General features: G+C 34.7%; 1 protein-coding gene across 3 annotated transcripts in view; it reads right to left on the bottom strand.

Moving 5' to 3' along the window:
- Positions 1 to 24,077, bottom strand: part of HTR1F (5-hydroxytryptamine receptor 1F) — a 193,556-nt gene that overhangs the window by 146,545 nt on the left and 22,934 nt on the right. For 2 of the 3 annotated variants that reach the window (XM_016940011.4, XM_016940010.4), the window contains exon 2: positions 17,671 to 17,787. The gene's annotated coding sequence lies outside the window, so the exon portion shown is untranslated. Of the gene's footprint in view, positions 1 to 7,405; positions 13,690 to 17,670; positions 17,788 to 24,077 lie in introns of those variants that run through there. The other variant, XR_001712983.4, reaches the window with a different exon arrangement.

Below are 24,077 nucleotides of genomic sequence, written 5' to 3'. Positions count from 1 at the left end.
GGGTGACAGATTCATTTATACTCCAAACCTCAGCATCACACAATATACCTTTGTAACAATCCTGTACATGTACTTCCTGATTCTAAAATAAAAGTTAAAAGTAAAAAAAAAACAAACAAAAAATTCCAATGACTTTTTTTAAAGAAAAATATCCTAAAATTTGCTTACAATCACAAAAGACCCCAAATCATCAAAGCAATCCTGAGTGAAAAGAGCGAAGTAGGAAGCATCACACTATCCAACATGAAAATATACTACAAGGCTATAATAATCAAAACAGCATGGTACTGGCATAAAAACAGACACACAGAACAATGGGACAGAATACAGAACTCAGGTGTAAATCCATACATTTTTGATAAAGTTGCCAAGAATACAAACTAAGAAAAGGGAAGTCTTTTCAGTAGATGGTGTTGGTAAAACTGGACATCTACATGCAGATGAATGAAATTAGGCCCTTATCTTACACTATCTACAATGAGCAACTCAAAATGAATTAGTGACTTAAACATAAAACCTAAATTGTATAACTATTGGAAATAAACATAAAAAACATACAGAAAAGCTCCATGACATTGATCTAGGCAATGATTTTTTTGAGTATGAACCCAAATGCACAAGCAATCAAAGCACAAGCAAAAGAAAATAAAAAGATTAAATCAAACTAAAAGGCTTCTAGACAGCAAAAAAAAAAAAAAAAACCCCACAAAAAACAAATAAAAAGAACAATCAATAGAATAAAGAGACAGTTCATGGATTGGGAGAAAATATTTGCAAATTATACAGCAGGTAAGCAATTAATATCAAAAGTATACAAGAAACTCAAACTACTCAACAACAAGGAAACAGCCTTACTTAAAAATGGGCAAATACTTTGAGAATTTTTTTTTTTTTAGGAAGGAAGTTTTCAGACTCAGATTATAGCATTAGGGAAGCTATTCATTCCTTCTAGATTTTGTCATTAGATTTGAAGAAAGTGTAGTTATTCCAATTGTGTTTTCTTATCTACTGTTTTCACAATGCATGTGCACAGTTCAATTGGTTTTCATTTCAGTCCATTATTGAGTGGATATTGCAACAATTTAAATGTAAAACTCTTCAGCTACAATGCAACGAAAGGTAATCACAGCAATCAAGGAAAAATTATTGCTGTATACAATAACTTGGATGGATCTCAAGGGTATTACGTTAAGTAATATAAAAAAACAAACTCAAAATTTCACATACTATATTATTCGATTCATATAGCTTCTCAAAATGACAAAATTATAGAGATGGAAAACAGAGTGGTGATTATGAGCAGAAAAGAAAGAATTATGGAGAGAGGTTGAAGATAGATGGCGGCAGGGGATAGTTGGTAGATTAGGGTCCCTGGAGTGGCTGGCAAGGGTGGAATACAGGACAACAAGAAAATGTTTATTCTGACACTGGTAGGGTACCTCTACCATTGACAGGAGATAGAACATCGTAGGAATGGTATTTTGACTACCAGCCACTTCCTCCATCAATTCCTCCAGATAATCAGCCCTTAACTAAATCTTTCTTCCCTAATGGTCAATTTCTATTAGCAATTATTATATAATTAAGATTCTTTTTCTTTATTATTTAATGAGTGTAGCTTTATTGAAATTCGACTCTGGTTTCTCTCAAGAGAACTTAAAGTAAATAAGCATTTTATGTTCTGAAAGAAATTGTTCCATAATCTCAGTTATTATTTCCATATAGTATCCACGTGGATAAAATAAATTCTAAAAATATTTGAGTAAGAAATAAGAAATTCTAAAAATATAAGAAAATAGAAATGAAACACATTGATTATGGATAAGAGATAAAATATTTTTCAATAATAATTATACTGTAACAATAATATTTTATTGTCTAAAGTCAAGGAGGAGCTGTAATACATTCAATGCCACTTAATGCCAGAAAATGGGCTAAGTACCTTTCACTTAAAATATATGTGATATTTCCTATAGAAAATATGAGGTGAAAAATTAGAAAATTGTCACACATTATATAGTATGTGTTTAATAATAATAAATTATCCAATGTATTTAGAATTCTGTATATTCATCTATTTCTACTGTTAAACTGTGGAGGACATTTTTTGTTTTCCTTTGTGGAGAATCCAGTTTCCTCTCTCTGAGTAATGGTGCCCTGATTTTCCTGAGGGAAATATCCTTTCTATTTTTTTCCCTTGTGATTTGTGTGAAGTTGGACACATATTCAGCTTCCGGATTGTGAACTTGCCTCAGGTTGGCTTTTCAAATAATTACAATGATGCTCAATTTCAGATTTTTGCTGGAACTGTAAGAAAAGAGGTTCTCTGTCCTGTTGGCACTGTTAAACTAGTAAGATATAATCCTGGAGTTGTTGACGACTGCCTTATTTCTATAAAAATAATTCATAATAAAGTGAACACAGAGAAAAGCAGAACTGAGAATATGGAGAAAGAATTATGACACTGTGAGATTCTGATTCCTTGGCTTGTTCAGTTATGTAAGCTACATTCCTTTTCTTCTTTATTAACTGAAGATTGTTTAATTGGTTTGATAATAATCGCAACTAAAAAAAAGCCTATTTAATCGTACTGAAAATGAATATCCATGAAATTTAGAAAATTAATATTGACTAGCAAACAATGTTAAGGAAAAAAGTCCTTCTGAATTCTTTGCAAACATAATACGTCTGTGAAAAAATGTGATGTTTCTTATCACAAAAAACTAACAATATATCACTGATATGAAATGTTCTTCCCATAATCTACAAAGTATTATTTTATTTTAATGATACTATATTAATAACTTAAAGATAAAAGTTATCATAATTAATTTATAATTGTGGAACTAAGGATAGGAATAAGTAAATACTGAAGTACAAAAAGAAAAAATGGGCTCCAAGATTTTATCTTGTTTTTTGTTTTTCTCTAATGTTTCACCCAAACTCTCTGACCCTTAGTTTCAGAAGATGTAGGAGAGAGTTGATACATATATTTTAAAACTTTTTCCTCAGGGAGGTATCTGGAAGATCATTGAATTGCTTCTCTTCAGTGCTGTGAGCTTTTCTGAGATTGGGACATTCTGAATATAATATAATCTGATGGGAGATGTCAACATTCTAAGAAATACTAGTCTTTAATAAATTGCAAACTAATGAAATTTAGAACATTAAGAAATTCTGAAGCTTCCCCTTTATTCAACACTTACTGGATGACTGTATTATTCATAACAAATTGAAAAACCACTTATGGATATTAAAATTATTTTCCAAACAAAAATTGAGTGTGACTCAACGTGAAACAAAAATAAAATCTTCTGAGATATTATTGTTTACTAGGACACATTATTATATGACTCTTAGCACAAAAAACAAAAGCTAAAAGAAAAAATATCCTTTTTCATATCAAAAAAACTCAACATCTCAATGAATGAGACTATTCTCTCGCTAATGGTAATTTTATGACTACATTAACTTTACTGACAACCTCAGATCTCTAAAGTAACAGAATAGAAGTATTGTCTTTCCTAAATCAGTGAATTGGTTGACCAGAATCACAAATATTCCCTGAAGGAAGCTGAACACTAGCATGGAATCCATCTGGCCAAGTGGGTACATGTTCACCACTTTGCAGATAATAAAATAAATGGATGATATCTCCTTTTCTGCTGGGTAGAATCCTGGAGAATAATATCTAGAATTATTATAGGTTTAGTGTAGTTTTAGTGTTGGTTTGGTGTAGGCTTAGTTCTTGTGACCATAAAATTATCAAGTTAGGGTCCTTTGCACTGGCACACTACAGCTAATGCAAGGGTCTGAAAATGCCCCAACGAAAGTTCCTCATTTGCTTTATAATGTGCAGACCCAGAGGGTACAGACAGCTGATAAGTGCCCAGGGAAAGCCTATTCACAAAGAACAAAAATGGCTCTAAATAATGGCTCAATTTATCTGTAATTTGGACATCTCTTTAGGATAATGTATGATCCAACCATTGATGAAGTTCATGCTAAAAAGGAATTTGGTCTCAAAAATATGGAAATGACATTTAGTCTTTTACGATAGGAATGCTACTTCTTGATTTAATACTAGAAAGGAAGTACAGGAAATTGAAAAATAATCAGCCAAGAACATTGCTAACTGCTTTATATGCATGGTCTATTGTGACTTCTAAAGTTTTTGAGACAGATATCATCAACTACATGGCATCACTATGAAAATAGGGGTTCAGATAGATTTTTTGACTTGTGACGGCATCATATTTCATTATGTTGTAATCTGGCTTCATCGAAGTACAACCATTGTGACCAGGCTCAGAAAAGTACCCCAATTGGGGTTTAATGCTCTGTGGTTGCTGTCTTGAGATTCTTAGTCATTTTAGTTTTGTATTTATATGCCATCTCCATATTTAGCTCCTGTCTGCCCTGGGGGTGGGGTTGGGTTTGCGGGGGTTCTTGGGGATAAGGGTCCTTTGCCATTGCCAGGCATTTTCCTTTTGCCTTGAGCCCCACAAGTTATGTAGCCAGCCCTGAGCAAAGTTACGATTCAAATCCAGTTCTGCCTAACACCAAGAACCTCTGGAGCAGGAATCAAGATGTTTGGTCCAGAACGAAAATCAATTTTCTAGGCTTAGAGAAGTACGGAGAAAATGGCATTGAATTCGGAGTTCAAACACCTATCGATAATTCCAGATACATAATTTACATTTTGTAGCTCTCTGGGCAAGACACTTAATCTTTCTAAACTGAGGCATCCATAGACTTTCTGTAAAGGGTCAGATATTAAATATTTTCAACTTTGCAGGCCATATCGTCTCTGTTGCAACTACTTAACTCTACCATTGCAGCATAAAAGCAACCACACAAAATACCTAAACAAATGAGCATGGCTGTTTTCTAGTAAAACCTTATTCATGGACACTGAGATTTGAATTTCCTATAATTTTTGTGTGTCATAAAATATTACCAACCTTTTGATTTTTAAAACAATTTTGAAATGTAAAAACCCTTCCTAGCACCAGGGATATAGAAAAATAGGCAGCAGGATGGATTTGGTCCTGCAGGTTATACTTTGCAGACTTCTGGTCTAAGCTATTGTTTTTCATTCACTCATATATCCATTCATCACTGTTCAAAGTGTGTTTATAACTGGACTAGGCATTAGGGATCAAAAGACATGGATTTGTATGATCTAGACCTTGAAGTTCTTAAGCGCCACCTCATGTTGACTTTCCCAGGCCTAAACAAACAAGTGAAAACAGACTAATGGGAAATAGCTTGGGAAAAAAAGAGAACTAAGTCTTTCCTAAAATAACATCTGCTTTTTAAGTCCCAAATTGTTTTCATTTTTAATATATGTATATATTCACATTTGTATGAGTATTTATATGAGTATTTGTGTGCATATATACACATATACACACACACATAAACATACACATATACATGTATTATGCATACCTTATGTGTATATATACATATATGAATACACACACAGTATCTTACAATTCTGAATTAGAGATCCAATCACATTGCATGTATAGTATAGTGATTAGAGGAATCCAACTTGGGTTTTATATCCAAATATATCATCCCTGTCCTAGAAATACAAGCACTGAAATAAATTACAAACAGTACTATCAGATAGTTTGCAACAGTTAGGAATACTCACCCTATTAAGTAGTTTCTTGCCATGTATAACACAAAATGTGCACCTGAGTTGAGCAGCCAATCTATATATTTTTGAAGATACAACAAGATAATTTTTCTTTAAAGACAATCAGAAGTGAACTTGTAAGCTCTGATTACAAAGTTATTAAAAATGGAAGTCAATACTTTTTCAGAGTAAAAAGCTAAGAATCTTCGTGCAAGTCTCAATTACGTAAAAATATAAGAAGGACTTAAAAAAAAAAGGGCTTTATAGGCCGGGCACGTGGTGGCTTATGCCTGTAAACCCAGCAGTTTGGGAGGCCAAGCTAGGAGGATTGCTTGAGGGTGGGAGGACTGCTTGAGGCCAGGAGTTTGAGACCAGCCTAGGCAATATAGTGAAACCCTAGCTCTACATAAAATTTTTAAAAAATTAGCCAGGTGTGGTAGCTACTTGGGAGGCTGAGTCAGGAGGATCCCTTGAGCCCAGGAATTTGAGGCTGCAGCTAGCTACAATCATGCCACTACACTCCAGCTGGGCAATACAGCAAGACCCTGTCCCTATTTTTTTAAGTGCTTTATAAATACGGTATGGGGTCAACTGAGTTTCTTGTTGAAACAGTATACTGTTTCCCTGGTTCCAGCTCACAGGTTCTGACCCAAAAGGTCAGGAATGAGGCCAAGAAATCTGCATTTTTTTAAACAAGTAGATTGAGTTATTTTGATATAGCAAGCTCAAGGACAACACTTGGGAAATGGCTTTAAAAGAAAAATAGTTAAGGTTTTTAATTTTTATATTTCCCTAGTTCCAGTTTGGAGACATTCTGGATACTTAAGGGAAGCAGAAGTCTCTTCACCCTATATGCCTTTATCTAGAAACACCTCCCAAAGGAAGCAGAGTCTGCCAGTAGAAACAACGACAATATTGCAAGCAGATTTGGGGCCAGAAGAAAACACTGCTGAGAAAAACAGAGTGTTATCCTTTGCAGCTTAAAAATTCTAAACAAGAGGCAAAAATCTCTCATATGCAGCTTTTCCTTGACAGCTGGAGAAAGGTGTTGTTAAGACCCTCAGACCTTAAAGAACCTTTGAGTAAGGAAAAGGTGATTTCCAGACACGTAAGTCCTGTTACACCAATCTGAATACAAAAGCAAACAAAACAACAGACGGAACAAAACTTGGCAAATATTTTCTCTATCTATCTACTTACTATCCAGAGGCTTTTCATTCCTGGAACTCTTGATAAAAGTTTCAAATAACTCAAATATAACTTTCAAACATTATTTTGTTAGTAATATGTAATCTTGATAATGTGAAATGTGAAAGAAACTCTGTGGCTGTCTGACAATGACACAGCTTGATTCTCTCCAAGAGGCCAAAGTTTTGGTCTGTATTCACGAATTCATTTGTGAACTAGTTACTCTGATGAACAATTCTTACAAGAAGGGGTATTCTGGCTGGGCGCGGTGGCTCACGCCTGTAATCCCTGAACTTTGGGAGGCTGAGGTGGGCGGACTGCCTGAGCTCAGGAGTTTGCGACCAGCCTGGGCAACAGGGTGAAACCCCGTCTCTACTAAAATACAAAAAATTAGCCGGGTGTGGCGGCGTGCGCCTGTAGTCCCAGCTACTCGGGAGGCTGAGGCAAGAGAATTGCTTCAACCCGGGAGGTTGCAGTGAGCCGAGATCGCGCCACTGCACTCCAGCCTGGGCGACAGAGTGAGACTCCATCTCAAAAAAAAAAAAAAAAAAAAAAAAAGAAGGGATATTCTTATGTGTGTGTTTGTGTGTATAATACATATTATACATTACATATAATTAATTATTTCTACTATCACATTAATTTAGTGACGAAGTACTTTTATAAATTCTCTTTGCCTTTGACAATACTTTCAAGACACATGGAAGATACGGATTTTAGCTTTAGTTACTCAATACGAGTTCTCTTTTAGCTTCTAGGCAGGTGGCACAGTATAGTGGTTATGAACACAGGCTCTTGGCATTAGAGAGCTTGAAATTCTTACCACCTGTGTGATAAGTAATTTAATCTTACTAATTCTGTTTCCTTACGGGGATGAAACTAGTACCTATCGTACTGTTAATAGTAATAATAGTGCATGGTGATGATTTTAGTACCTACTTCATGCAGTTGTGAAGATTACAATAATCCATTAAGTTTCCAAAAGTTAGCAATGTGGCTCATAAAAATATAAAATAAACATGTGTCAAAGATATTATTCAATTTCTTAATTAATGAATAAACCAATCAGACGGCAAGGCTGATTCAAAGGGCATTTTGAAGATCTGAATATTTATAGGCCTTTTGAGACAATATTAGTATAAGATTTCTGGGATAATAATCTATAGCACTGAAGTTTGTTTTTCTTCTGGATAGAAATAATTTGTATCTGTGGGCCGGGCACGGTGGCTCACGCCTGTAATCCCAGCACTTTGGGAGGCTGAAGCAGGCGGATCACGAGATTAGGAAATCGAGACCATCCTGGCTAACACGGTGAAACCCCGTCTCTACTAAAAATACAAAAAATTAGCCGGGCGTGGTGGCCGGCGCCTGTAATCCCAGCTACTCGGGAGGCTGAGGTAGGAGAATGGCGTGAAGCCGGGAGGCTGAGCTTGCGGTGAGCCGAGATGGCGCCACTGCACTCCAGCCTGGGCGACAGAGTGAGACTCCATCTCAAAATAATAATAATAATAATAATTTCTTAATATATTTTAAAGTACAAAGACCCTACTAAAGTTAGTTACTAATATTTGCATTGTTATTTATTTTGTAGACCAAAATATTTTGTTCACCTTGATTAGATTATTACTTCATTGGAGCATGATGTTTGTCCATCATATTAGCAAATTCTTCTCATATATATAAGAATATTTCAAGAGTTATTTAGGGTATACTTAGACCCCACACTACCAGGAGACAGAAAAATAGCTATGAATTTACCACATCCATATATTGATTCATTGATTATTTTTTCATTTATCAACTATTAATTCAGTGTAGGACACAGTCCCTTCTTTCATGGAACTCCACGTAATATTATTTATATGTCGTATTTACTTAAAACTAATTTCTACTTCAAATATCAATACATGTGCCATAAACATTGCTTAGAGAAAGAACTCATTGTAAAATATTTTTCAGTAATACTGATTTTCACCCAGGAACTTCTTTATTTGACTTTAAATCTCTGGCGCAAGTCCATCTGTCTCTTAATGCAAGATACAGGTGGCGAAACAATGTTGGTGTTCACAGTTAGAGCTCTCTAATTCTACACATTTTTTTTCTAAAACATCCAAAATATTTTTCTGTGTGTAAAAATATAAAGTAACCAAGATTCAGTGAGATGTTGCTAAATACACTTTAATGAGATCTTCTCAAATCCATTTTGCTGCCACTAATTTCAAGATACTTATTTTTTCAATAAAGGATTATTTCCATAGATAGCACGAGAAATCATGAGAAATTAATGTCTTCATGATGATAAACCAGAGCATAGGAAAATGAGATAGTGAATAATGAAGTTATATCATTATAATACATAGTTTTATGACATGACTAAGAATATTCCTATTATTCTGAAAATATATCAGTGTGCATATGCTGATGGACTTACCACTACTTCATTTACTTCAGTGAGTCCACACACATGAGTATTTTTTCAGTATTAAAAATATACTGCTTGGAGGAATTTACACACAATGCATAGATTTCATTTTACGTCATGGTTCTGAGGAAAACTGTTCTACCTTTTACACCAGAATGATATAATACCAGGACACATATATTTTTGCACACAATTTCAAGGGGCTCATAGACTCTCTAGAATCATATCCAGGTGAAGCAAATATGTCACAAAAAGACTGTGTCAACATTAAATATTTAACTACCCAAGAAGATTTTGTTTTATGTTCTACCAAATTATTTTCAAAATAAAAATTCATTTCAAATGAAATAATAGGACTCAATTTATTTTGTAAATAAGACTAAAAATGCTTAAATTAGGGAAATACTATTGTATATATCACACTAAAGACTATTTAAGGATAAAAAATTTTAAACAAGCAAAAGTGATTAGTCAGTTTTTAAAGATCATATTTATGCTTCTGTTGCAAATATTAATTACTGGCTCTAATTGAGCATATCAGTAATCTATGATGTACTTACAAATTGTATATACCTTTGATTACATAACAGGGTAAATTACAAGAATAAATTATGTTTTTTATTTTATTAAGTAACATCGTTATTTTTGCAAATTTCCTTTTCTAAAGGAAGACCTATATATTACCTCCATGAGCATAAAAGTGTGTTTTGCATGAGTGGCTGGTTCACTTGAACCAAAAAAGAGTAGTTAATAACATGTTTGGTGAGTGGAATACAAGTGCGCAAACATAGATGAAAAGCTCCTTAAGTCCCTCAGGACAGTGTGAATGTGCAAATGCAGTCAGAGAGATCCCTAAGGAAGGGGGGAATCCCAGAGGAATGACCGTGAAGGTTAGTGGTCCGACTGCCTTCTCATGAACAGGGAGGCTTTCTCCTCTGCCAAATTTGGAGGACTTGGATTTCAGTGTTTTAAGGAAGATCACAGCTTTTTAGGCATATTCTGCATATCGCATATGCTTCATTTGATAGTCTGAATACTGGATTTCAGATTCTGCTTGTTACATACAAATGTAGAATATTACTTATCTTTAAATGATAATAAAAGAAACTGATTTTTTAAAGAAATTGGTGGATAATTTTCATGAAGCCACCCAACAATATCAGAGTCTGGAGACCAAACTGAGGTGCAGCAAACAGGCAGAAGGACATGTCTTTGGTTCTTTACTCTTTGAAAAGGCTCATCACTCAACCAGGAGGTAAAATAAAGATAACCCAACGCAGCAACAGCCATAGAAGTCTCCTTCACAGCCTCACAAATAAAGCATAGGACAGATCTTTTTTTTTAACTTTTTTTTTTTTTTGGTATGCTGACTTTGCCACAATAAATTTTTAAAAATTACTTGTCCACCCTAGAAATGAACCACATGTCAGCAAGTGGTTTTCTGTTGATGAAAAGCACCTGAAGAAAACAGGAAGGAAAGGGAAACATTTCTTTGTTTTGTTATTGGGAAGGGATGGATTTGGTAAAGTATGACATAGTTCTAGCACTGTTTCATCCAGAAGGTTGAATTAAATACATTAATGTACATTTTCAAGTAACAATAGAACAGGTGATCTTTTTCAGAAAATCTACGCACTCAAAAAATGTTCTATATTTAGTTCTGTCTTAGAATGTCTATTGCTATTATAAAACTAAAATGAAGATATATTTCATTTAAAATGTTCAAGGGTTAGATATGAAATTTGTGGTTGATTCAAGTGCTCAGGTTTCTGATTTCACTCTTTCTGGCTACTCTACTCAGTGCCTAATTCACTGCTGATCAGCATTCTTCCTTGGGTGAGGTGTCAAATAAAAAGTGATAAAATCCACACAAATTAATTCTTAGCTCTAAGCAATGTTAAGAGCTCATTGGGAACAAAGGTTGAATGTGCTCTTTAAAGTAAAATTTTGAATTATCTGTAGATCCCAATTTTCCATTCCCTGTTGTTGTGGATAATGAAGAGTTGTATTTACACTTAAACTGAATTTGTTAGAAAAATTCCTTTTAAAGTAAGAAAAAGAGGCTAAAAACATGAGCCTAATTTTTTTTAGTGCTTAACTAATCGAACTTGAATGACACTCCCAGTTCATGTTATGCCAGGAAATATAAGTTCCTCATTTCGTCAGTTACAAAGTGGGTTTTTGAAAGTTCTCATCTACCAACTGAAGAATGCAGAGACATGCTATAAATTACCAGATTTTTGAGAAATGGAACAGAATTTATAAAACGATCTTATAACAAAATAAATAATATAAACACATCACAGATATGGGAGAGATCTAGGATAAGCTCGTGGGATTGAGTAACTGAGGTAGGATGAGGAACAAGATCATTGGAAGAGAGATTTTCCAAGGAACTGAGAGGCCAATGTGTTGGAAGGGTCATCTAGATGGTATACCAAAAGTATCAAGAGTTATACAATTACCCTCCCCTACCCAGATGGAACTACAGAACTCTTCAAACCTAGTGTAGATCTACCATAGAGTAGGCTTACTTGCTACATATTTAAATATTTTGCTCTCTCTGGCCCTTAACTGAGTGATGAAGATCTTGTGCAGGTAGCCAGAGAAGTTCATTAAGTTGCCCCAGGAGAGAAGGGTACAGTTCCTGTGAATGTGTGGTGCCATTTTTCCAAGTTGTACTGAAACTACGATACAACAGCTGAATGCCAGTTATTCCTAGATCACCTCACCCTTTTCCAATCAATGAGGTTTTCTCTCAGGACCATCATGATAGGGCTATGTTTTTTGGCACCAACTTGCAATATAAAAGAACTTAGGAATAGAATGTGAGTGTGTATTTTGAAGGTTGTTAAATTTTGCTTCATTGCTTTCCAATTCATTTATTTACAAAACTGGAAAAATATGATTAATTTTTCAAAGGATTTTTTAAATAAAGGCTTTAGAATTTCTCAACTTTGAAATCTCAATTACAGAATGCTATTTTCATGCAAATGAGAGAAGCATACATACTGCAGTTTTCTTCTAGGTTTTAAAGTCTTGGTGTTTAGAATTATATAAAAATAGTGCTTGCATAAAAATTACACTTGTTTACGACACAGGATACAAAATGGTAGCACAGTTTGACAAAGAAAATTCAGGTAAGAATGTGACTGCCTAGGAAAGGAAAAAAAAATTAAGTTGATAAGGGCAATGAAAATAATTATAGTATAAGTGGGAGCTGAACAATGACAACACATGGACACAGGGAGGGGAATAACACATACCAGGGCCTGTTGGGGGTTGTGGGGAGAGGGGAGGAAACTTAGAGGATGGGTCAATAGGTGCAGGAAATCACCATGGCACACATATACCTATGTAATGAACCTGCATGTTCTGCACATGTATCCTGGGACTTAAAGTAAAATAAAGAAAGAAAGAAAGAAAATAATGATAGTGGTGGCTCAAACCTGTAATTCCCACACTTTGGGAGGCTGAGGCTGGCAGATGACTTGAGCTCAGGAGTTTGAGACCAGCCTGGGCAACATGGCGAAAGCCTGTCTCTACAAAAACACAAATTAGCCGGGCATGGTGGCCCATGCTTGCAGTCCCAGCTACTTGGGAGGCTGAGGTGGGAGGATCTATTGAGACCAGGAGGCAGAGGTTGCAGTGATCCAAGAGCACACCACTGCACTCCAGCCTGGGTGACAGAGTGAGACCTTGTCTCCAAAATAATAATAATAATAATGAAAGCAACACCTTCCATTATCTACTATTTGTGGACTTTCAAGCACATTCTAGGTGCTGTGGTACTGTTCTCCATTCAAGGAATTTACACGGTAGTAGGTAAGACAAATAGTACCAATATGGCAAGATACAGGCTTAAAGAGACGTTATCGAAGTGCACTGCAGGGATAGGAACACTAAGCTGGAAAACACCTACTTTCTGAGATGAAGCAAAGGTTGGCAATGCTTTATAGAGAAGCTGATCTGAGAATAATGGGCGTTTACGGGATGTATAAGCAGGGAAAAGCATTCTAACTGGAGAGGCTGGCTATGGAAAGTACAGAGGATTAAAAAGACATGGAGTTTATGAGAAAACCAAGCAGGTAAAAAGAACGAGTGGCAGAGCTGATTTCATAAAAATATGCAAGGGTAGAGTAGAAAAAGCTATGAAATATTTATTTTTGCTTGTAACCTAGGGGAAATCAATCATTGATGTATGAGCAAGAAAATAGCATGAAGAGAAACAGTTTCCAGCTATTATAGAAAGAGGATTTGCAGAAGCATTGATCAAACAGGTTCCCTGAGACAGAATATGGTCTCACCCAGTTTCTCTAATACTGTTTGAGAAATAAAGATATCCTTGGTCCCCAAATGATAGCAGGACAGGAGAACGAGGAAAGCATGCAGAGTTTCTGCAGACAGGTTCTGGTACCATCGATGGTGCCTAGAAGTGGTAGGAGAATGCAGGAAGGAAATTATCCTCTAGTGAGCATTCAATACATTACAGCAAATATTTTTTAAAACACATGATCTTATTTAGTCTTCACAACAATCCTATGAAATATGAATTATTATTTCAAAGTAAAACATAGTTAAACTAAGTTCCAGAGAGGTGAACTTATCCAGTATTACACCACAGATAGAGGTGGTGGTATGTCCCTACAATGGGATCTAAAACCCTGCCTGTCTGTCTGGTATCACAACTTACACTCTTCCTGTAGAATCTCCTGTCTCAAGTGTTACCTCTGTCATTGGGTATATAGCAGCAAGACAACCATTTTGCTTTCAGGGAGAAGGCTTTGTGACATGATTCTAAGTTAATTCCTCTCTGGTTTTATGGGAAAGTGGTGGTAGCGTTAGAAGCCAGGCAAGTGCGACTCTGAGACTAAAATGGGTCAATTTTTAAAGGAAGCCATGGTACTAATGAAAAGAGCATAAATCCCAGAAATATTTTGTATGATGAATTGAGAAGATACAGTGATCAATTGGATATATGAAATGAAGGAGAGCCAGGCATTAAGGAATGACTCTTCTGGCATGAGAGACTGGAGAAAGAACCATCAAACAACATACAGAATATAGAAGGGGAAACAAGCACCAGGTAAATGTGACAGGAAAGCAATAGTACATATTTTAGTGATTATTAGACTTAGGAGAGAGAAGTCAGGGATTTTACAACCACACATTTCATATATTTGTGGTAATTAATATATTTCAGGCTCAGGCAAACTACAATATAAAGGGCTATAAAACTTATTATTGGTAAGGTCAGGACAGCTCTGAGGACGATTATTCGGGATCATTTAAATATATCATACACAACTGTGAGTTCTGAAACAGACACTACTCTTGTGATGGGAGAGATGCAAATCATACTTGAGAGTCCATTTATTATAGCTGTTGTCTGAAAAGTTGTTAAGGCAAATAAGACATTACAAAGAGTAGGAAAACAGATTTATTGCTATGACATATTTTTATGTGCTTTGACCATTGCACAATTTGAAATAATTGGCATAATAATACTTCTTATAATCACTATTATTAAGTCTGAATATCATTTTTAGCTATGGGAAGAAAGACACAAAATCTGTTCGTCAGTGTAAAAATTCAGAAGCTAGAGAGGGGTGGCTGGAAAAATGAAAAATTCAAAATGGAAACAAAAACATTTTCTTTTGCCTTGTTTTGGGAGCTTTCATACTTATAGAATTATCTTGAGTTGAAAACAGAATTTTATTATTTATTTGAATTAATTTGGTAATTTTTGACTCTTTGAAGTCAAAAGTAATTCCAAGAATGTATTTCGTAAAGAAATAATGTGCTTATGAAAGTACACCTATACACATGTCCCAGTCCAGGACACTGATGGTTATGTGCAGCTGTCAATCTCATTCCCATCAATTCTAGGTCTGTTTCATTCAGGGATTCATATTATGGGTATCAATTCGTTCTTTCATTCACAAGGTTTATTGAGTGCTTACAGTAATTGTGCTAGGCACTATTCCAGTCCACTATACTGACTTGAGAATAAAACGGAAAAAAATGTTTTCCTAATAGAGAGAGAAACATAAATTAACAGAGAAATAGAATTTATAGGAGGGATAATGCACTATGAAGAGTGATAAGTAAAAAGGCCTGTTTTACATAAACAAGCTTGAAATACTGGCCAGGGATCCAATCATGTCGCATTTTAAAGGGCATCATTAGGGATATGTATTGGAGTAGGATGCATAGGACTTGCTGATGGGTTGGACAAAGGTAAGACCCCCACATTTTTGGTCTAAGCAACCAAGGGTATAGTAGGACTATAATAGGAAAGATTTGTGGAGGAACAAGTTTAGATGGAACATCAAAAAGTTAATTTAGTACATATCTATTTTGAATCATTGAGTAGACATACAGGGAGAGATTTATAGCTCTTTGATATCTAAGTAAGAAATCATAGGGGATTCAGGGCTGGGATAAAGATCTGGGAGACTTCTGCATATGTTAGCTTTTTTTTTTTTTTTTTTTAGGCGGAGTCTCACCCTGTCGCCAGGCTGGCGCGATCTTGGCTCACTGCAAACTCCGCCTCCCGGGTTCAAGCGATTCTCCTGCCTCAGCCTCCCGAGTAGCTTGGACTACAGGCGCGCCACCATGCACAGCTAATTTTTGTATTTTTAGTAGAGACAGGGTTTCACCATGTTAGCCAGGATGGTCTCCATCTCTTGAACTCGTGATCCGCCCACATCGGCCTCCCAAAAGTGCTGAAGTTACAGGCGTGAACCACTGTGCCTGGCCTGTTTTTGTTTTTTTTAAAGCCTGTAATCCCAGCACTTTGGGAGGCTGAGGAGGATGGATCACTAGAGCTCAGGAGTTCAAGACCAGCCTTGGCCGGGCATGGTGGTGCACGCCTGATGCCTGTAGTCCCAGCTACTAGGGAGGCTGAGGTGGGAGGATCACTTGATCCTGGGATGTGGAAGCTGCAATGAGCTGTGACTGTGCCACTGCAGCCCAGCCTGGGTAAAAGCATGAGACCATGTCTCAAAAAAATATATATATATATGGGACCAGTTGAGAAAACCTGAGTGGAGATATGGATAAAGAAGGGAAGAGAGCTGAAGATGTATTCCTAAAGTGTTCCAACATCTAGAGGTCTTGAAAAGGAAGATGAACTACGAAGTAGACTTTGCAGGGGCAAGAGCATCTTGAATCAGTAACTGTTGATATTCTCCATCATAACTGAGAATCAGTATACTTGGAAAATAAAAACTTTTAAAAAATAATACTAAGGAGAATGGGTACCATTGAGATTTTCAAAATCTAATGTATAGAATTATAAATTAATATAAACTGTTACAACATTTGCAATAGACAGTACATTACTGCCATCCATTTAATTAAAAAATCATTTATTAAATATATACGTTTAGCTTTGTGACAGTAGCTTACATGATATATGTCATGCTGTCTCTTAAAAATATTAAAATCCATATATATGACAAGTGACTATCCTATGGTTGCATTAATCTTCTAAATAATAATGTGCATTTATATAAAACTTAAAATTTTACAAAACATTCTTTGACTAACTCAGACAACTGTGTAAGATTGGGAAGGTAAATATTATTGTCACCATTTTCCTAACAAGCACTCTGGATTCAGAGAGGCTAATTGATATGAATAATATTATCCGGCTAGGAGCCAGCAGATCAGTGACCTGAATAAAGATATTAGGGCTCTTAATCCATTGCTGTTCCCAAGAGTAACATTTATTATGTTGTTTCATTTCTTATGTACACATATAATCAGAGGCAACACGTATGGCTTGTGCAGGTTGTGTATCACATGGATAAGCTATGAATGGTCCCCTCAGACTGGGCAATAAGCAACCTGAGCAAAATAAGCAGTAGCTGTTCTTAAAAATCATACTTTGCCTCAAATAAACTCTGAAACATGGAGATGTAAGAGTTAAAACTAGTCTGTTATCCCACTGAGGATAGTTATCACCCTGCCAAATTATATAAAAGAAAACATTAAATTTTCCAAATCATTATTATAATTGAGAAGATGGTTAAATATAAAATCTGCAGGTTTTTATCTGATTTAGTATTTTATGTCTACCTTTCATTTTCTATAAGCATTTTTCTTAATTTAGTTTTTCTTTGATTTATGTTCACTCACCCAAATGTTCTCTTAACACCATCTCCAAGTCTCCACCCTATTTTCCTCCAATAGGCTCCTGGACCCATCCTTCCTTTCACCTTGAAACACTATTGGCCATTAGTGAACCAATGATCAGTGGCTCTGGCCTTTCCTGGAAGCAGGAGTCATATGGATTTTCATCCCTCCAGTGTCCATTTTGCATTACGTTCTTTGATTTACCACATTTTTTTTTCACTAATTGTCAATTTATTTTTCTTCATGGTTTAAAGCTGGGAATGCTTACCATACTGTGGTAGATTGAATTGTGGGTTTTCATCACCATTTCGTCTCCTCATGTTCCTGTTCTTTTGAGAAGTTCATGAAAGGTTCACAGTCCAATTCATTCTCTCCCAAACTCCTCCTTAAAAAAGCAAAGAATAAAACAAATCATTTCTTTTCTCTTCTCCTGAAATTTTCCCAGCCATAATATACCCTGGCTGATCTGCTCAAACAATTGTTACCTTTCTTTTCCCCTCTCTGACCACTAACCACTTTTGAAATAAAATATCCGGTTTAGAAGTCAATAAAAGAAAAAACGTCTTTTTTGGGGGGAGATGAAGATCAGCTGTAATAGCTGCATTATAAAATGCATACTAAAGGGGAATATTTGGCTTATTCCTTTTGTAATTAACGTTTATTACTATCTACTAGATATTTGATTAGAGAATAAATTAGATAATTGGAATTAAACTTAACTATGACATTTGGGACAGTGGTTTCACTGACAAGCTCCTTATGACACTATCATCCCCGACACCAGGGAGCATGAACAGTGTTATCAAATAACTAAAAAGTCAATCCCTAATATTTTGGGATTTGAGGGATGATGGAAATATATCTAGAAGGTAAGGGTCATCACAATATCAACATCATGAACATTTTAATATAAAATAAGCTAATGGCAAGCTACTTTCTATGCTTTGTGGGATTAAAAGTAGGGTATCATAAGGTGAAGACTGGATGTATAAGATAGGCTCAGTTTCTCATGAGAAGACAAAAACAAAAGCAAACAGATGACGCTGGCCTTTTCTATTTCATAGAGTAGATATGAGTGTCAATGCAGATAAGGTACTTGGAAGTACTTTGGAAAATAAAAGATTCACACAAAAATGTAACTTATGGGTTTCTGAAATTCTTTACAGGGGCTTTCAATTAAAAAACAGTGCAGAAAAACTTATGGATCTTAGAATCTAAACAACGTATTTAATTTAATTTAAACAATCTCTGTGCACCAAAAATATACATCATTCATTATTTAGTATTTTTAGGTAGAAGTAAAATCTTGAATAAAGCACAACTCGTATGAAATATCAAATATTACCAAAGGGTTGGTTTATTCATTGGCAATTCTATTATTTGTTGTCCAAATCAGTGAGAAAATCAATTATTACCTTCAGTTGAAAGATAGTTGATTTGACATATTCAAGAATACTTACTGACTGACTTTTGATTTAGTCATATTTAGTACCACTCAAGATAAATTTTAATTTGATTTACCTGAGTTAATAGTCATGCAGAACTTTACAAAACATAAATAAGGTTATAAATGCCATTGTTACATGAATCTGTAAATCTTAGCCACTTTATTTTATGTTTATTCCTTCCCCATTAAGAAAGAAAACTGGTAATGCTAATCATAATAAATTTATTAAATTAATTTTAATATATACTCTCAAGTATTTGAGAGCATATCAACTCTCAAATTTATTACAATTTACCTTTTAAATTTAAAGAATGTGAAGATATTTTATGAAGTGCTATTGAATAATTATTCTAAAACTTTTTAGCATATATCCAAACGACTAATTACATCTTTGATGGTATGTAACTATCCTGTTTCATATTTCTTGACATCTTGATGTCATATTGGGCATAAATCATGTTAAAATGGGTCATGATTCCAGGAAACCAAGTTATTGGAATCTTTACTCATATCTGTTCTTTTATCTTTGCTCATCATGTTTTAGGATTTAGACTTGTTCATTATTATTATCTTTTGAAGTTGGGTTAAAGTGTTTCTATTCCTCCAAAAGGAATTCACATATCTACACAGAAATATAAAAAGCAGAATATTAAAATTAAGAATTAACTTATATATAGCATTGTAATAACCTTGAAAACAGGCCCAATAATTTTAAGAGTTAAATTGTTCTCATTTACTATTTAACTTTTTTCTCATTGTACTTAAATAGTTTGTAGTTTGTCAACAGTAATCATAAATTTTTGGTTGAAAAACTAATTAATATTGAGTCTCATTTTGGGAAATTTATAATATATAAAAATATTTTTGCTTCTATTAGCTAATATTCTTTTATCTTATATGCATTTTAAACCTTTATAACCTTATATATTGGCATGATGGAGATACTGGTCAGTTATAAAGTTTGTTCATTAATAAATAATTCACATATTCCAATTTCAATTCTTTATACAACTTGCTGAATTTCAGCATATGTATGAATGTGGAAAATAAGCAGAAAAATTATTTTTTAAAAAGGCATAGCATAATGATGATATCCAAAGACTTTTTAAAAAAAAGGCAAGAGAGAAAATAAAACTGAGAATTTAGTTAACATGAGATAATTTACTAGTATTCTTCCAGGATCCCAGAAGATTCAAACATGCAAACTAGATGAAAAATAAAACTGCCCTCTAAAAATAAGTCTACAGATAAAACAACCAGTATAAATATGTAAAATATTCAAAGTTAAGCAAAAAAAAAAAATCTTATTGTATAACAATGAGATTTGTATACCAAAAACACAAATGCCTATATGTGTGTCTGGTTGTGGGGAAATGAAAACAACCATGAAAATTCATAGTGACAATTGGTAAAATTATTTTAAATAGAACCTTGGCAGTATCCAATGCATCCCCCCAAATTACTGATAATTTGATCAGTAATCTTACTGCTGATACTAAACATGCAGAGATAATTTAAATGAAGTAAAACAGTGTGCACATGAGATAAGTCACTGAACTGTGTTTCACAGTGAAAAACTGGGAGTAAGCTTTCTCTGTTGTTCTGTATATAATAGGATATTGCAGGGTATTTTTTCTATTTCCTGGAATTTTAGGCCAAAGCTGAAGACAGAGGGGAACAGGTATGCAATATACGTTTATTAAACCAGCAATAAGGTGCTAGTTGTTGAGGATGGTCAAATTCCTGCAGAGCTTAAGGAGTAGATTCTAAGTTACCCAGCTATACCATACTCTACTTCCAACACCTGGGACTAGGATGAGGCAAATGAGGGGTCTAGGGTGCAAAGTTAAAGAAGCACTTGCCCAACCCTGAGTGAGTGCCTTCATAAATTTTGTGCTCTACGCTTCTTTCCCATTGGACAAGGGTTTGGCCTCTAGACTTGATAAGATATACCTGTGGATGGGTAAACAGGGGAAAGCATAATTTGAGAGAAGCAAGGCTAAGGAAATAGAGGACAGGGGTCTGAGAAGAGAGGGGCAGTGGAGGAGCCTATCCACCTACTGTTTGGCATGGCAGGACTGCAGGTCTCTTGTGGATCAAGTGCACACCTAGGATGACATTTCGGTTTGAGCCATCATCTTCCATCATTTCTACTGCTCCCCAGATTTTTCTGCTGCTGGAGATGCCTCACTTTGCAAGTAGCTTTCTTGGTGCAGTACTTGGCAGGATGGCTTAAATAGAGGTATGTTTTAGGTTTTTCAATTGACATAGGAAATATGCAACCCTGCTGTGCCAAACAGTGGGCCTGAAGCTGCTCCACTGTCACCCTTCCTTTATGCCCATTCCCTTGTGCACCTATTATTTTTAAAACTCTCTGGTCTCTATGTTGATTTGTATCAATAATGTAAATGCTAGAAAAAACTTGAAGCTTTTGTCATATATATGGATGTATTTAGCACAGCTCTTTGCAGGTTGTATGATTCATTCTGAGGGCTGCTTTACATCTTAGCCAAAGTCTCTTTGCTGAGAGCTTCTTCAACAAGATGCAAATAGTATGTGCAGAATCCCCAAAGTTAAACTGTTTGTATAATTCATTAAAACAACCAAGGATAAATTACAATAACTCTTATTTTTATTAAATCTTAAAATTGTAGAGTACCATTTCTGAAGGTTATCAGTTTCCACAGAATTTGTACTTGTCAATTCCATCTTTGATGAAAAATATTTTTCTACTGACTCTCCTGAATTTGATAGAGCTGTGCTTTATATAGCATAATTTCGTCAGTAACATGAGCAATAGTACTGAGGTGGCATCGGCAAACCAATAAATGATGAAAACTTTGCCATACAGTTACATCATCTCAGTAGTCTTACCATTTGTCTACTTTAACTTCTTAAATTTAAACTTCCTTTATGTCACTTGGAGTAAAGGCATCTAAAAGATTGCTCACAACAGCAATAAAGTCACATTTCAGCTATGCATCTCATTTGTAAAATTTAAGTTTGCAGTATTGCCAAAAGTGTTGGTTAGTTCATATTCAAAACAACGACAAAATGCCAGAGCACTCGGTAATGCAACAAGTGTAGTATTCCCGACTGTTTTAATGTTTTGCTAGCTAAAATGCATACCATTCTATGTAGGAATTTTGCAATGGGGATGTTAAGAACTGTTGCCTGACTTTTCTAATTGAATATCAACTTTGTATTGCTTCTGATCATGTTTATTACCATTCAGAAAGTTATTATCACTATCAAAGATGCATGGTATTGACTGTTTTTGTATAATGATATATTGCACACTATATAGAGATGTACTTATCATCTTTCAAGAATTTAAAATCTAAGAAAACAATAATGATGTCAACTAAGATGGTTTAAAATGCATTGCCAAACGGAGTATCTGTCTCCCCATGATAGCATTCAAGTATGGGGCTACCAAATCAGCAAAGTTGATACTTTTTCCACACATTGATAAATACAAGAATTAATAAAGATAGGAAATCCAGTAACATTTCATTTTATTTGTGGGATATCTTGTGTGTGCACTCACACGTGCATGTGTGGCTATCTGAAACTTTAGTAAAACTATAAGCTCATAACATTCAAATTGGTCTGTTTTTCTATACATAATACCTTACATTTATAAATACCTTTGTAACCAGTATTCTTATTTTGATACCAAAATATTCTGAGATTTTAAAGTGGGGGGCCATAATTACTATATCAATTTTTCAGGTAAGTAAACAAAAACACAAAGAAGTTTAGAGACTTGACCAAGATGGTATTACTAATAAGAAAATCAGGTATTATTAGTTCATTGAACTTTCATTTGCTAGTTAAACATGCATTTACTGATTCTGTTAACCTTATTTTAGTCACTAGTCACTACATACAGAAGGATTAAAGGCATGTTCTATGCTCATTCAGACTGAAGGTGGGGGAGATATTTTTTAGACATAAACTATACGTACATATAGTAAGTTCAATTACAAATTTATACAAATAAGAGCTGTAAAATCCCAGTAAATTAAATAGCAATTTCTACAGACATTCTAGGTAGATTTTAATGAGAATGTGATTGTTAAGTACTTCTGAGTTGAGAAAATCAGAATGGTAAATTAATCTGGTCTAGAGGTAAAGTTGCAAATGCACATGGGGCTAGATTGTAAAGAATGTTTACATCAGGTTAAGAATATTTGATTTTTTACTCTTTTATCCATTTGCTTTTTGCCACTTCCAGTTGACCACCAAGTACTACCAAAACAAAAAACAAACAAACTAACAAATCCTATAAAACACAGAAAGAATGCTTAAAATGTAAAAAAAGTCAGGAGAGCATTGCTATAGAAACTAATTAAAAATATTTCTAGAAATAGTTTCTGTAAGTCATGGTCAAATGCTGCCAAGTGATAAGACAGGATGAGGGCTGAAGATTGTTTTGTGGATTTATCAATTTGGAGGTTACTGAAGATTTCAGTAAGAACACTCCGAAGAGAGTGATATTTAGCCGCTCAATTAAGCCCCTCTTCTTGCATAGAATTGTGTTTGGAAACTTAGTTCTTTCCTTAATCACATTTTCCTGTCATGTTTCAAATTTGCTCAAGGTTCACTTCTCTGCAAATGAAACTGAAAAATGAATCTAAACTAGTGCATTTCATGAGAATAGATGGATTAATTTATCCCTCAATGAAAACTTGCATTGAATAATTGCCTAGATAACTTTTGTTTTATATACCAGAAAAGGCAAAAGCCCCTTCACTGATATGCTGCAAAGAGGGAGATGAGTGAAATGCTGGGAGCTGGGTGTCACTTTTGTTTTTAGAAGGAATGCTACTAAGACATTACCATATGCTATATGAAGAATAAGCTGTTGGCATCTATAGTAATCAAGAGCTTCTAAATTTGCCTTCAGTGTAAAGTAAGGCAGGAATTTTAATTTGCTAATGTCAAATAACTGCAGGAACTTACACTTTCCATCATGTTACTTCCCTTGTCAAAAACTTTCAATGTTTCTTGAATGATAAATTGTATAATCTTAGATCATCAAGGTAAACTGGTCATCAGTTCCCTCTTCTATAAAAATGTCATGATGCTTTTTTTCTAGTATCATTTGGGAATTAAATAAAAACATAAATAAAGCCGTCAATACAGTGTATGCATCTTCAAATATGGTAATTACATAGGAAATAAAAGACAAATCCATAGGCTCATTTGCTAACCTAGTACCA

The sequence above is a fragment of the Pan troglodytes genome, chromosome 2, assembly GCF_028858775.2.
Source record: "Pan troglodytes isolate AG18354 chromosome 2, NHGRI_mPanTro3-v2.0_pri, whole genome shotgun sequence".
Lineage (NCBI taxonomy): Eukaryota > Metazoa > Chordata > Mammalia > Primates > Hominidae > Pan > Pan troglodytes.
Note: the sequence above shows the minus strand (reverse complement) of the source record. Positions and strands in the feature narration are given on the sequence as shown.